Consider the following 14,292-nt stretch of genomic DNA (forward strand, 5'->3'; position numbering starts at 1 on the left):
TGATGGCCACTGTTCCATACCTTTGTGCCTTTTTGGAAACCATTTTTAGCTCAGCCACTCTGACCAGAGCTGAAGGGAATGGTGTTAAGACCTGGCTTTCTTTCCTCCAGCCAGGTAGGCTTCCCATTCCCCAGGCATCTCCATCCCTTCCTAGTTCAAGTTTGTCTGCCCATCCAGCTCTTCCTCTCTGACACTGTGACCATATTCCGTGTTGGCAACGTCTTCATCACCAGATTTCACCAGCACAATATTGCTTTTTTGTGCCTGATTGATTAAATCAGAGCACTCCCAAGCCTGGTCCTCAAGGAGCTCTGCTGGTGTTCACTTGCCAGCTTCCAGGCTCAGCAAGTTGTTGCCCACTGGCCAGTTCCTCCTCATGATTCTTGTATTACGTTGCATCATTTCCATTTTAACTAATAATTTTCCATATTGTGTCAAGTTGGGTGGTTTAGTGGTGTCTAGGTAAATGTCATTTCCTTTGACCAGTAAAATCCTTTTATCAAAAGTAGATATTGGCTAAGCTGGATACTTCTGTTGACAAAGGTATGGGTTTGTATTCTCTTCCTCTGTGTTTGTTCTTCCCTTAAAATTTTGTTTTATGCTTTGTGTGCTATGTAGAACAGATAAAAGGGCCCATATTTGTGAGTATTACTTACCGTCCTTTTATTAGAGACAGCCTGAACTACCCCGAAGTAGAAATATTTATTAGAAATACTTGCTGACAGACTTACCATTTCATTTGCCAGCTCTTTCATTATTCTGTGATCCTTAGATACAGATCATCTGGTCTTTTGATTCAAGCACATTAAAAGTCTTCACATTTTATTCCATTTCAGGTTTGGTAATTTTCATCCACATATTCTTAGTCTAATTAGCTACCCTGTCTTTGCCCCTCTGTTCATTGTCTTCTCTTACTGCAAACTGAGATGAAGGATTAAATTTGTTTTGGGACCATACCTAGATAATCTTTAATTTGGATATTACTCTGCCTGCATAATAACTCCTCTCTCTCCTTGTTCTCATCTTACTGGGCTGGCTCACAGCACTTAACTACTTGGGTGAGTTTCTTTTCCAAAGTTAACACTGTTTGGGGGCAGCTTTTACTCGACCCTTTTCAAAATTTTCAATCTCTTGTTCACCAGTTTTGCGTAACAGTTCATCAAATTCAGCATTAATAAAACATCGCTCTCCTACTTGAATTTTCCTGAAGCAGATAAAAGAAGCAGCTGTAGCACCTTGCACAGCCCTGGAGAGGAGAGCGCAGGGCTCTGCTGTCTGGCTGTGTGATGAGGCTCCAGGGAGCAGGGCAGGGAGGGAGCAGGGCAGGGAAGGAGCAGGGCAGGGAAGGAGCAGGCTGCAGCAAGCGGGTGCCACGCAATCCCTCGGAGGGTCTGTGACCTCCTGGGAGAGGGGGGCTGAGCAGGACGGGGTGGCAGCAGTGCCCAGGCTCAGTGGGTCAGGAGCAGAGGTTCTTGCTTCTGTCCGTATTTGTCTTCTCTTTGCATCTCCTTAAAAAGTTAATGCATTTGTAATCTAGAAGCCATCCTCAAACAGCTGAAGAAAAAAAACCATGAAGATTTAATGGGTACACCATCTGCAAAATGCTGCTCTTGCCCACACTGATGAGGCAATGGAGGCGAGGGCTGGACCCACAGCACTCGGCTGTGGCTGGTCATCTGGCTTGCCGAAGCTGTGTCCCTCTTGTTATGGTGATGGCTTCACGTTTGCTCCAGTTTGTTTTGTTTTGCCGAGTTTGGTTGCTGGGATTTAGCACAGCTGGGCAACTTGCATTATCCCACTCAGAGATAACGTGGGAAAACAGTTTTCACTTGCTATGAGGAGGCTGGGGACATCTGTTGTGGCTGGACAGGGTCACCTCGGTGAAGGACAGAAAGGTACTTCACGCAATGAGGCCCTTCACTCGAAGGTTGACATAGTTCTTAGTTCCTGTAAAAGACAGATGAGAGCAGTAAATGCAACAGATACCGGTAACTGGATCTCACAGAATTTGGCTGTTCCTAGCTTGCTTTCATTGATTCTTGGGGTATTTCTACATGGTTTTGGCAGGCAGTTGTTGGCTCTATCTACAGCAACCAAACATTGAGTGTGGTTACTTCTTCACTTGGTTTGGTTTTGGTGGGGTTTTTTTCCATGTAAACCATGTGGCTTCCAGTCAATTCAAACCGGGGGCAGTGAGCTCATACCTGCCTGCGAAGCACCGTGTGTGCATACCCCCAGAGTCAGCTAAGTCAAGAGAAAAACTGATAGATTGGGTTGATTTGTGGGAGTCTGCCTTTACATTCAGGTTCACATAAACCACCGCCGGGCTCAGAGCACGGCCAGCACATGCCTACCTGTTCACCGGGTGGGATCCAGCCACGAAGTTGCCTTACGTGCAGTGCTGCTTTTATGAACCGGCACGCTGGGAGAGCAAACCGTAACGCCAGGTCTGGTTGCAGGGAATGGCACTCAGGAGAGACACAAAGAACCATTTGGAGCCTGGAAAGATCTCAAACATTTGACTTGGTGTCTGGGGTCCTAACAGACTCCATGTTTGTCATCACCTGTGGGGAAAGAGCGAGAGACGACTCGAGAGGGGCTGTTTTGCTCTCCTCTCCCTGGAGATCAACAGCTTTTGGTTTTGTTGCTGTCCCAGATGCCTGGCAGCGCAGTAATTGACCCGCTGCTCTGTGCCCACCTCCCATGGCCGTGCCAGGCTGTGCCAGGGCTGCAGAGCCTGCGGTATGAAAACAACCCATGTGCTTGCCTTTGTGCAAGTGCTGTTGGCTTGCACTGCAGGTACATGACTAACCGGTGTCCACATGCCTGTCCTTCTCAGAGCAAGGTCAAGGACCATGCAGGCGCCAGCAGTGCCAGCTCTGGGGCTGGAGAGATGGCGGCAGCGTGTGCTGGAAAAGGCGAAAGTGAGAAGTGGGTTGTCAAAGGGATGGAGTCAGACACTGCTGCCGGAGTCGGTGCTTGGGCACAGCCAGGTCCTCCCCATCGGCTCGGGCAGAGCTGGTGCTGAAGTAGCAGGGGTCCTCCATGTCCCAGCACGATACCCTTGCCGGCTCCTACTCCTGTGTTTAGGAAATGCAGCACAAATTTATCACCACTTACCTCTTGGGTATCAAAGGGAGAAAGGGGAAAAGTGCGTGTTATGAAGGAAAGGACAAAGACGGCTGATGTAAGTCAGAAAATACATGCCAAAAATGCTTTCATTGCTATCTCTTCAGCAGCTACTGACACTGGGAAACCTTTCTCTATTATCTGTGGAGGAAGAAGTTAATGAAGCGCCTGCCAGAAACGCTGTATAACGATGCATGCAAGGACAGCGAGTTCCCCTCCCAAGAGCGAAAATCCAGGGCTTTCTTCTGAGCCGACCTTTTTTGTTCTACTCCGAACCCTGCCTGCCCACTGATAAAAAGCCAGGCAAAGCCTGATGATTTAGAGTTTACCCATCCAGTGTAAACTAGCTGCTGGGGAGGCGCTGGGTGACTGGTAGGGACACGGACATGTCCTGATCAGGACTGGCAGGGAAATGAAGCAGAGTCAGTTGTTTATTCTGTCCAAATTCAACCCAGGTGAGATTTTCCCCCATGGCCAGATAAAGGCTGGGTGGCAAGCTGGGGCTGGGCAAGGAGGGGGCGGGCAGTGACCAGTGCAGCCTGAAGCCCCCCGCCGTGGGGTTGTTCTGGGGACAGGGATGTGCACACAGGCACCAGCCGGGCTCCCGGGAGCAGGCTGCAAAACACCACTGTCCTTTGCAGAGGAAAACAGGTCTCCAGTGCCAAGAGCTGACCTGCTTCCAAGTGCCTCGGAGCCATGGGAAGTGCTGGACCACGGTGTCTCCACAAAGGAAGGATAATGTCATGCTCTCGTTTCTGAGCGCAGGCAGTGAAACACCATGTCAAAGGTGTGGTGAAATTCATCTTTTAATAAATCAGGCTGTTCACACACTGGTATACTTAACAGGAGTGTGATATAGTATTTCCATGTGAGGGTGCAGGCTGGTGATTTGTTATTACAAATTAAATACTAGCAGCTACTGAGATAAGATAAGCTACACAGAAGTGGATGGCAGAAGCTCAAGTGAAAGGAGAAGAAAAAGAGGAGGAAAATGAGGGAATGGAAGCATAGGAAAAGAAAAATAAGAAAAAAGAAAAACATTTGAAATTTGCCAAGGGTGATAAACGCTGTGAAGATTTTTTTAAAAACTGGAAATGTTCCTTTTTAATATAGGTGGGACAAAAATACAGATGACTGAATTCCTGTTACAGTTTTCTGTTCCTTTCTCCCTATTGGAGAAAGATTTATTTGGGAGCAAAAGGATATTTCTATCTTGTTTCTTTGTTTTTCTGCACTCGCTATCGCTGTGTGCATGGTTGGTTTCCATGATGCTGTCAGGCACTTGGGCTCTCATCCAGCAAATGCTTAAGCACACATGTAACATCCCAGCCAGCGTAAGGTTATCCATGTGCTTAGATGACTTTGGGTCAGGATCTTAATATCTCTGCAGCTCAGATGTGACTTCCACACAGCAAGGAGGAGATGCAGAAGAGCCAGACAACTAGAAAATGTTATTGTGCGACCACAGAGATCCTGCCAAGAGGGCTTAGGGGGTAATTTGCTACCTGAAATATTATTTCGATCTGGGGGAAAAATTAGTAAATCAATTATTCTCCAGAAAGTGCTGCTTTCAGCCCTTTGAAGCAATCAGCAAATTCAGTCTAAATAAGCCACATTAGGTAAAACCGTGCAAATAGCAGAGTTTGAGAGGAGAGGGTGGGCTGTGCTTCCCGGCCCAGCAGTCCCCCAGGACAAGGGAGGGTGACTGCCAGTGGGGACAATGATGGTGGCCCCTCTTGCCCAGGCGGCTCTTTGCTGAAATCCCGTTGCAGATTAAGACCTTTGTTTCCAAATATCCTTGGCTTGTTTTAAAAATGCCCAAAACGCTTTCTTTGATCCAAAGTGCTATTTTTTCCCTGCATGTTGCCAAGTAATCAATTTTTGTTTGATCCAAATGACTTTTCCCTGTTTTCTTTCAGTTTGGCCCCCAGATAAGTGCACACAACTCAAATGCATCAATGGAAAGCATCCACAGTCAGCAGCAAAGTCTTCTGGCTGGTCCCTTAGGAGGTACTGATCGTGATTGCTAGACGAAGGGATATTTTTCCAGCTAAGAGTATTTTAGTTTTCATCTGCTCTCTTAAGTTTTTGAGCTTGTCTCTTGGTGCTTCAGCGCCAGTGAAGTGAGATCCCTGCAAGGGCAATTCCCATCCAGCACACTTGCTATTGCCCAGAGGCCAAATGTTTGACATGATGGCCAACCTCAACTCCTCTTGCTCTCCTGGCTGTGGTTTGGGGGACAGCACAGGCTTGAGGTCCTTCCCAACAGGCGGGAAGGCATGAGGCCACCCTCTTGGGGGAGAGGCTTGGTGCTGCAGGATCCAGTGGTGCTGTGACACCAAGTCTCTGGGCCAGGGAATGGGCCCTGGCTCCTTTTAGCTGCCAGAGTAGATGTAGTCTTGGAAGACGTGCAGGGTGGCAGAAAGTGAGTTTCATCTTGCTCATGGTTCAAGATGCTTTTCCCATCTTACCAACGAGTACTGCAGAGTGAGGGCGAGGAACCAGCCCTGTGTTGCAAGGGAAATCCAGGAGAACGGGCAGAGAGAGGAGAGGACGTGGGAACATCAGCATAGGGGAGGAGATGCAGGAGGGATGCACCAGCCCCAAAAGTGATCAGCTCCTGTGACTAGGCAGGTGCAAGTAAAAGCTTTAAAAGACCATGTGAGAAGCTATTGCATGTCTCAGGGGGAAGAAAAATCAACATAATACTGCCTAAGGATAGATGATGACATTATTGAGGCTCAAATGCCAGAAAAATCGTTGCAGACCAAGTGATCCTTTCTACAAAATATATCACAAAAAGGCAACTTGTGGTGCAAGAGCTCTCCACCACCCCTCAGCAGCACCCATCAGAGGTCTTTGTTTGGGAACGGGCCCTTGTGGCCGATGCTCACACCATCCCAGCGCTCGGGTCTGGTGGCTCTTCTCGGTGCATTGGAAGGGCGCTGAGGGAACCCCTAAAGCCACTGGTGCTGTACAGGTACCTAAAATTATTGCTCCTGAAAGGGGAATCGTTCACCCTCCCTGGGAGCAGGAATTAGTGGCACTAAAGAGCCATGACAGATATATGGAGAGCGCGGGATTTTCTTACAGTGCTGCATTCCTGGGAAACCGTCTTCCACCTGATTTGACTCGAACAATAATTCTTTCACTGGGCCGCCGTCAGTGAATGGGGTGGGCTGAACCACTTTTCTTCCTTGTTTTTATTTCAAACCCCCCTGTGCTGGTAGTGCCATGTCAGCTGTATCAAAACTAAAATGTCTTTTCCTGTGGGGTTTCTTCCACCCTGTTTTTCTACAAGAGCAAAAGTCAACATGACAACATTTTGCTGAGCCCTGTTTCTGTCTCTTTTTTATCTATATTACGGATGCCAATGGAAACATTAGCCACTCTTTCAAACAGCAAGCTGCAGAGGCCAGCAAAACACATGTGGCAAAACACATGTGGTTTCTTTTATATATATATATATAACATTAAATTCATGCCTACTTGCCTTTTTTTACTTTTATTTTTAAAAAGCAGTAAAAAGTCATAGATATTTGAGGGAAGACTTCAAGGCAAAGCACTTTTGTAAGTGTTGTTTTGGTAAGAGCAAAGCCAAGAGTGGATTCTCAGCTGCTTACATGGATGTGGCTCCTTTCTGAGAGCGGGGTGGCTTTGCTGATTGACACCAGGGAAGATCTAGTCTTTTGTGGGTTCAAAGATCAACCCATATAGAGTTTCTGCTCCCTGCGTGTCTTCCATTTTATGGGCAAACAAATGTTATCTATTGTTAGCTCTGCAGAGCCAAAAGAAACAGGGGAGGAAAAGCTGGATTGTGTCCCACCTTGTAGCACTGTATCTGCACGTACATTAGGGGCAGGGTCCCAATACATGTATGCTATAGGCGGTTTTAGGTATTATGGACATCTATGTGTATATGATGATGTTTAACACATATTACTGCACTCAGTGAAGCTCTGACAGACTGTCCATCATGTTGGGGGTGAGGGAGCCAACCCATGTCCCCTGGTAGTGCCCGCCGCGGGCCCCAGGCGTGGAGGGGTGGAAGGGAGAGAGGGGCTCCCAAATGCAGGATAAAGACCTTTCCCCATGAGGCACCGTGTCCCCATAGCAGGAGGAGGAGTGTGAGTCTTTGTACTGTGGTCCCAGGTGGATGCATTTGTTTCTCAGCAGGCTTCAGCCTTTAAATATCTTTTATGTATTTTTCCAGTCAGTGCCCATGTCTCATTGCTTTGCGCTCACTTGGTTGATTGACACTACAGAGGAGACTGGTTTGGTGTTGGGGGTTTTATCGTGGAAAAATTAAATCAGGAAATACAGGCTTTTCTGCCACTTTTAACAGGCTGCTTTGGCTCTCCGAGGATGAATGCCGTTGCTGTTATTTCTGTGTTCATCTACGTGGTGTAAAGGTCTCCCTTGCCCCTAGCTGTGGAAAGCTTTGCGGGTTACAGCAAGTCCTGGGGAGAAGTAGGAGTTTCAGTCAGAAATTCAGAAAATCTCCCTGTGGAGGAGTTATCCCCAGCCACCATCGGTGGGGAGGCACAGCAGGACCTCTACTGAGTCCTGGGAACTGGGAACAGCACATTTTAGGCTGCCGTTATTATATGTTTTTCAGAGCATTGGTCATTTTTTTTTTTCACTTACTGTCTTTCAACTGGCTGAAAATTATAACCTTCACAACGTGTAATTAGTACGTCCTTATAAACACCATGCATGCTTAAAAAGCTCCTCTGGGCTCTTGCCTTGCAGCAGAAATACCCTGTAAAGGAGAGTGAAAGGGTTATTTTTATGCTGGAGGGCAGAGGTGCTCTGCACACCCATGCGTGTGTCTGTAGGTGTGGAGGACTGGGCTTACGTGGGTGGAGCGGGCACGGGTCCTCGGGCGGTGCTGCGGGGAGCTCTGCAGGGACCCTGCCCGGCCGCCTCCACCAGCCCTTGAGAGCATCAGCAAAATGCTATCAAAATGTTTTGGACGATTCAAATGCATGTGTTGCATTGTCCACTTTTGTGAAAGGGCCTTTAAAAGAATCAAAAATACTAAAATCTCCCCCAGGTGCACACATTTTTGACGGACTAATAGAAAGTAATGCACTACGCAGTGTTGATGGGTATCTTTTTAAACTGCAATCCCAAACTTTCTGTTGTATTGTACAAACATTGCCATTAAGTGAAAAAATACGTCTGTATGTTATGGTACAGTTTTATTGGTGAGTTTTGGCATGAAGTTTCAGCCTTCTATAGTGGATTACTATGTGTGATTATATGTAACACGTAGTAATCAGTGGGGTTTTTAAAATTCATCACATTATTCTTGTTCTGTTGAACTGTGACAGGTTTCTCAGCTAATTGTGAATATTTTCTTTTTAAGGCATGCATTTTAGACAGTGGGGGCAGCCTTATCCTATTGCAATAACTCTTTGAGCCCTCTTCACTGCTTTGCAGTGAGGCCTGGGGGCAGCTCACGATGCCAGAGGGCTTTGCCCCCTGCTATGAACTGCCCCTGGGAAGCCCCGGCACAGTGACGGTGTTGGAAAGGTGTGCTGGAGAGAGAGAGCATCTCACTAGATGCTACAGAAACCAGCCTGGCTGTTATTGCTGTTGAGATAAGTATCCCAAGTGCCTGCTCTCGTGCTCAGGAGCAGGGTGCAAAGGAGGGTGACGGGGCTCAGTGGTCCCCACTGCCCCCGCCGTCCTCCCGCTGCCTTGGATGGAGGGAAGCCCTCCCCAGCACCCCTTCACACCCTTTCCTGGGCTGTCTTTTCTTCTTTTTCTTTTTTTTTTTAAATATTTTCTGTTTCACCTGCTGCAAAGGGGCCAAAGCCAACTTCAGCTGAGGATGCCCAGTGTTTGTATTTGCAGATCCCATGCGGCTTTACATCCGCTGCCATCTATTGCGGTTGACTCCTGGTATTTCATATCCCGGGCACAGGTCAGTAGCCATCCCTGACTCAGATGAGCACAGGAGTATTTTCTTGTGGCTGACACTTTGCCTTTCCTCCCTGCTTCTCACAGGTGAAAGTCTCTCCCTCCTCCCAGCCTCTCCTGTGTCTTGCCCCTTGTGTGTGTGCTGTGAGGCTCTGGTAAGGTGATGTGCAGAGAGGAAAAAAGGAAATTTGGGGGAAAGAGTGGATTTTAGCTAGAGTTACAAGGAAATCTGAGACACTGGTGTCAGGTCTCTGCCTGCAGGATAAGGCTGCGGAGGTGAGCCGGAGCCAGGTGGAGGCAGGCACTGCTTCATCCCCCTGCCCGGGATGCTTTGCCGGGAGCAGCAAGAGAAGTGTCGCGGGCAGGAGCAGGCGAGCAGGAGGGGCTGGTAGCCGAGGCTTGGGCACACGAGGCCAAGCCGGCCAGGCACCTCCGGGAGCCAGCCCACAGCCCTGCACAGGCAGAGTTGCTGAAGACCAAGCACGCGTCTCTGTGGCTATGAATGAAACCCCAGCTGCGTGTCATTTTGAAAGACCCAGATTTTCGCCAGCCGGTGCAGCGCCCAGCTGCGCATCATCGAGGTGCCCAGGGGCGCACGGAGGGCAGCGCTTTCGCCCCTGTGCCTGGGCGACCCAGGCGTATAAGTCTTTTTTTCCGCTCGAGGCTGGGGATGCAGGAGGAAGAGGAAGAGGGAGGTGTGTTTTCTTACGAGGACGGGGTTAAGAGAGCGTCGACGATGGGACCAACCCCCGGCGCAGCCAGCTCCAGCCAGCCCCGGGTGTTTGGGTTGTCCGGGTGCCCGTGATGGTTCCAGGGCGCGCAGTATGACAGATGACCTATTGAAATAATTTCGGAGCAGTGCTGGGGTTGCCAGGACAACCAGTGCTCCCTGGGCTTGCGCCGGGCCATGTGACGGCCGCCTTGACGTCAGCTGGAGGCAGAGCCTGCGGTTTCGGCCGCGCAGCCAAAGCCTTGTGAGAACCTAGTGGATGCTGGATTTATCCCCGCCGCCGCCGCCGCTGCTGTTTCTCAGGGGCTGCCAGAGCATGGACTATTAAAAACTTGCATTTCTGCAGTGTGAGGTAACAATTCGCTTTACGTTCTTGTCAGGTGGTTTGGTTTTTTTTTTCCTTTAAAAAAAATAGGATAGAAAGCAGCTTATCGTGACTGATATTTTGTTCACTTGTTTGTTTTGGCTGGAAGTTTGCCTTGATGAACAAGCCCGGCACTATCAGATAAATGCAAAGCAGCTTCCAGTTACTAATTCTGTGTGCAGACTGCAAAGCGGAGTTAAATTTAGATTAATGATCCATGAAAGGAGAATAAAATGATATTGTTCTCGTTTGACACTTTAGGAATATAAACGGACACGAGTAATCCTAGGCTAATGCATTCGGGAGTTAAAAGAAATGATGTCTAGGTATTGTGTTGATTTGGGCATCTCTACAGCTTTGTACCTCTGTGGAACTTGTAGTTTTTTAATGCTGTCCAATTCAGGCGGGTTTGTACCCAGCGTGTTCAGTGAGAGGCAAGCCAGCAGCCGATGCAGCTAGAACAGCTTGAAATCCAACTCCCAAAGTTCGAGCCTTTAAATCATCTTTGTTCACACGGAGTCCCCGCACCACGCACGCTCCCCAGGCTTTCTGTCCCTCTCCTGGGGCATGTGGCACTCTTGACCATATAGTGTTTACAGAGGAACGGATCAAGAGCTTCCTGAAAAATTATCTGAAATACGCCAAGAGAGCAACATCGCTGTAACACAGGCTTTTACCCTTTTTCTCACACACACATGCACGGCTTGTTTTTCGCCTTTTTTTTTTCTGTTGTGGGTTGAGAGCGGTTAGACTAGCTAAAAAAAGAACAGCAGCGTGAACAGCACCACGGTAACTGGAAAATGCAATGCTGTTTGGGTCTTTTTGTAAAAAGAAGAGAGAGTTTGGGTCTGTTTCTATATTGCACTTACTCCAAGGGGGCTGTTGTGGGGAAGGAGATCCCAGGGCTCCTGAAGTTTAGTGCCACAGCCTGAGCTTGCTTGTGTGGGAACATATAGATTCGTTCTAAGAACAGATTACAGCTGAAGCATCATGTGCGTTGTTTCCTGGAAAAGTATGCTAGATCGTTCTTATCTCCTCTAATTATATATTCCTGTTCCCTTCCTCCCAAAGTTCAAAGGGTTTATTGATAATGGTAATGATTTTCTAAAGCAGCTGCCACTCTGAAACAATCACGGAGCTACAAAACAATTTAAAACACAGAGCAATAAAAGATAAAAAAATTCTATAAAAATTATTCTGATGTTACCACATGCAGCAGAAGTTATTGTTTCAGAAAGGGAGCCAAGGCAGAGATTAAAACTGAAAGCACTTCTGTAAGGAAAGTTATGGCTTAGTGCTCTGGATTTCACTGCATTTGGCATTCTTAACAGAGCAACAAGGATAAATGCATCTGAAACCTCTAAACCATTTCACTTGGCGTTATCATCTCATCTGTTCTTTCCAATTTAACTCTAAAATATCAGTGTTTGGGGGGGTGAAATATTTTAAATTTTCTTTATTAAATTCTTCACCTGATGCCAATGCATCAGTGCGTGAGGAATCTTGACTGGCTCCTCGTAGGTGAGTTCAAGAAAGGTTTACAGGAGCCTCGCAGCTTCGCCGGGGAGATGCTAGCACCCTGTGCGCAGCCTTCCTGCAGGGAGCTGAGCTCTCGGTGTCCTCGCCCAGGCGAGCCAGCCGGGCTGAGCTGGGCACGGCTGCTCCCCAGCCGGTGTGGGGAGCCGTGTTTCGGCTGACGGTGGTCCATGCCCCCCCACCTGCATGTGAGTCCCCCCAGAGTCTGGGCGGTGGGGTGGGAGGGGAGGGCAGGGGGAGGCGGCCCACCACCCTCCGAGGTCTGCTTGCTCGCCAGCTTACATCGGTGGGGCAAGTCCGGCGAGGGACTGGGGCATGGGGTATGGGGACAGATTCGAGCTGAGTGGCACCTGTCATTCAAGAAAAGTCATTCACCTTCCCATCTGGAGGATTTGGCTCCACATATAGCTGTGGTTGCCTGCTGGGTTTGACTTGAGCCGTCGGTGTGGCAGTGATGCTTGGTGAGGGCTGGGGCTTCACACCATTCATTTAGGTTTGAGCGTCCCGTAGCATTTGATGCCTTGAAAACACCTGCAAGGTGAAAAATAATTGATGCAGCTTTTGCTGAGGAGCTATTCATTAGAAATATCTTAAAAATAGGTTCCTCATCTCCAGCTGGAATGGACATACCTTGCTTTAGCGATACTGAGCAAGTCTTCAAAAGGCACTAACTTGACCTGAGAGACAAGGACGATAAACTGCTTCACGTTTTACCAGAAGGGTCCTGGCCATGTTGTGGCAGGAGGTCTGAGAGGCAGCGTTACTGGGGGAGCTGGTGAGTGCCACTGAGGTTGCACAGGGCTGTGTCCTGCTTGGCAGAGTGGCCAGCTCGGTCCCCTCTTGCTGAGTCTTTGGGGGCTTCGGGCATCCCATCGGCCCGGGCCCCTTTGAGCCCCGGAGGAGGGGATGGCCAAGAGGTCAGGCAAGCAGTGCAAGAGTCTGCGACTGGAGGGAAAGGCAGAGGTTCCTCCTCCGGAGAAGGGCAGGGGATGGGGTGTGAGAGTTGTCCCGGGGCTGTGTGCCTCTGCTTGGTGATTTCATGTGCTCATTTTCACTGGTCAGCTCTGTACCAAACCCTTTTGAGAAACACTTCTATTTTACCTTGGGAGTGTATGAAGTTGCCAGGCAATGTAATGCTAAGCATCCCGCCGTCTCTGCCCTGCTATGCTTTCACCCACCATGAGAAAGGAACAGCCTGTAGGTTCCTTCCTACAGCTCAGAGGGGGGGAAGGTGTCTGCAGCCCATCATTCATCTTCTGCCCAACACCGCAACCATGAGACTGCCAGCTTACTTGGACTTGAAATCCTCTGACGTAAAGAGAAAAAAAATGAGATGCACACGGGCTTGGTGACGCTCCACCTTCTTCTGGGGAGGCCAGATTGACCCTCACACCTCCCATCAGACTTCATATCATTTGCAAATGTCACCCCCTTGCACGCACATGAGGAGGAGATGATCTCTTCCGACAGCCTCCTTGTCCATGGAGAAGGGGGAGCAGACCAGCAATTCCTGAGGAATCGGAGCACTTCACCTTAGGAGAGACCTTGGCTAAAAACAGGACTGAGATCTCCTGGAGTCACTTCTCACACAACTGGATGCAGCTAGGAGAATTAAAAAAACAGATGCGAGCTGTTGATGCCTCTAGCCTAGTAATAATAACAAACTCAAGCCTTTAGTGTGTGCTACCTTGATCTGGTTGAGTTGATGGGCAATGGCAATCTAAATTTAGGCTAGAAACATAATAAAGCCTAAAAATACCTTCAACGCAGAACACTGACTCCTTCTTGCATTTTTTCAAACAAAATGAGATTTCTGCTGTCTTTTTAAAGGTCCTAGCCACTACTCAAGGCAATAGTTTGGGGAGGGAATAAAATCCCCTGTACAGGGGGGGAATTGTCAGACAGTGGGAACTGATGTAGCAGTATGGAGTTTCAGGCTCTTAAATTAAATATTGCAGAAGTTGTTTTCCACCCTGCTAAAAATCATTACTAATTTAATGTCCTGCACCAACATTAGCAACAACTAGTTTAAATGATAACTGAGCTGCAGTAGAGATTTGGCATTTTAATCAACTGTTGCTTTTCCAATTAAACCCAGATGCCATGCGTATGGTATTCTGACTGCAACATAAAAGTTGACCTGATTGTTGCTTCCAAGCAAAAGTAACAAAAATCCTAACTCTGGAATGTTTTTGGTAGTCATATTTTAGAAATAATCTTCCATGGTGAGCCAAAATCTATGCAGACAGTTATAGTCAGATAACAGTTAAAAAAATAACTATGTTTTGGCTGTACTTTTGCTGCTGTTAAATTTATCTTCTTAAATAGCAGGGAGTATGAGTTGAGGTTTGAGAAACAGTAATTTTGTAATTATTTTACATGGATCGAATTATTCTGTCATCAAATTTGCATTTCAGACAGCATTACAGTATGAAAATATAATTAGAAACTGTAATTCAGGAATTGCTGAATGTGATATTTCCCAGAGGGAGCACTGTGAAGAAGCTGCCCTCACTACAACTTTAGTAAATGTTGAAATCCTATAGGTGGAAAATGTGAAGGCCGAGTTGTAAAGTTCCTCTCCCTTCTGCGGTCTCAACACGCT

At 47.9% G+C, this 14,292-nt stretch overlaps 1 protein-coding gene across 1 annotated transcript in view; it reads left to right on the forward strand.

The window, feature by feature from the left end:
- Positions 1 to 10,014: 10,014 nt before the first annotated feature.
- NCALD (neurocalcin delta) overlaps positions 10,015 to 14,292 on the forward strand; it is a 52,540-nt gene continuing 48,262 nt past the window's right edge. Inside the window, exon 1 of the mRNA XM_072851175.1 lies at positions 10,015 to 10,139. The gene's annotated coding sequence lies outside the window, so the exon portion shown is untranslated. The remainder of the gene's footprint in view (positions 10,140 to 14,292) is intronic.

The sequence above is a fragment of the Ciconia boyciana genome, chromosome 2 (assembly GCF_034638445.1).
Source record: "Ciconia boyciana chromosome 2, ASM3463844v1, whole genome shotgun sequence".
Lineage (NCBI taxonomy): Eukaryota > Metazoa > Chordata > Aves > Ciconiiformes > Ciconiidae > Ciconia > Ciconia boyciana.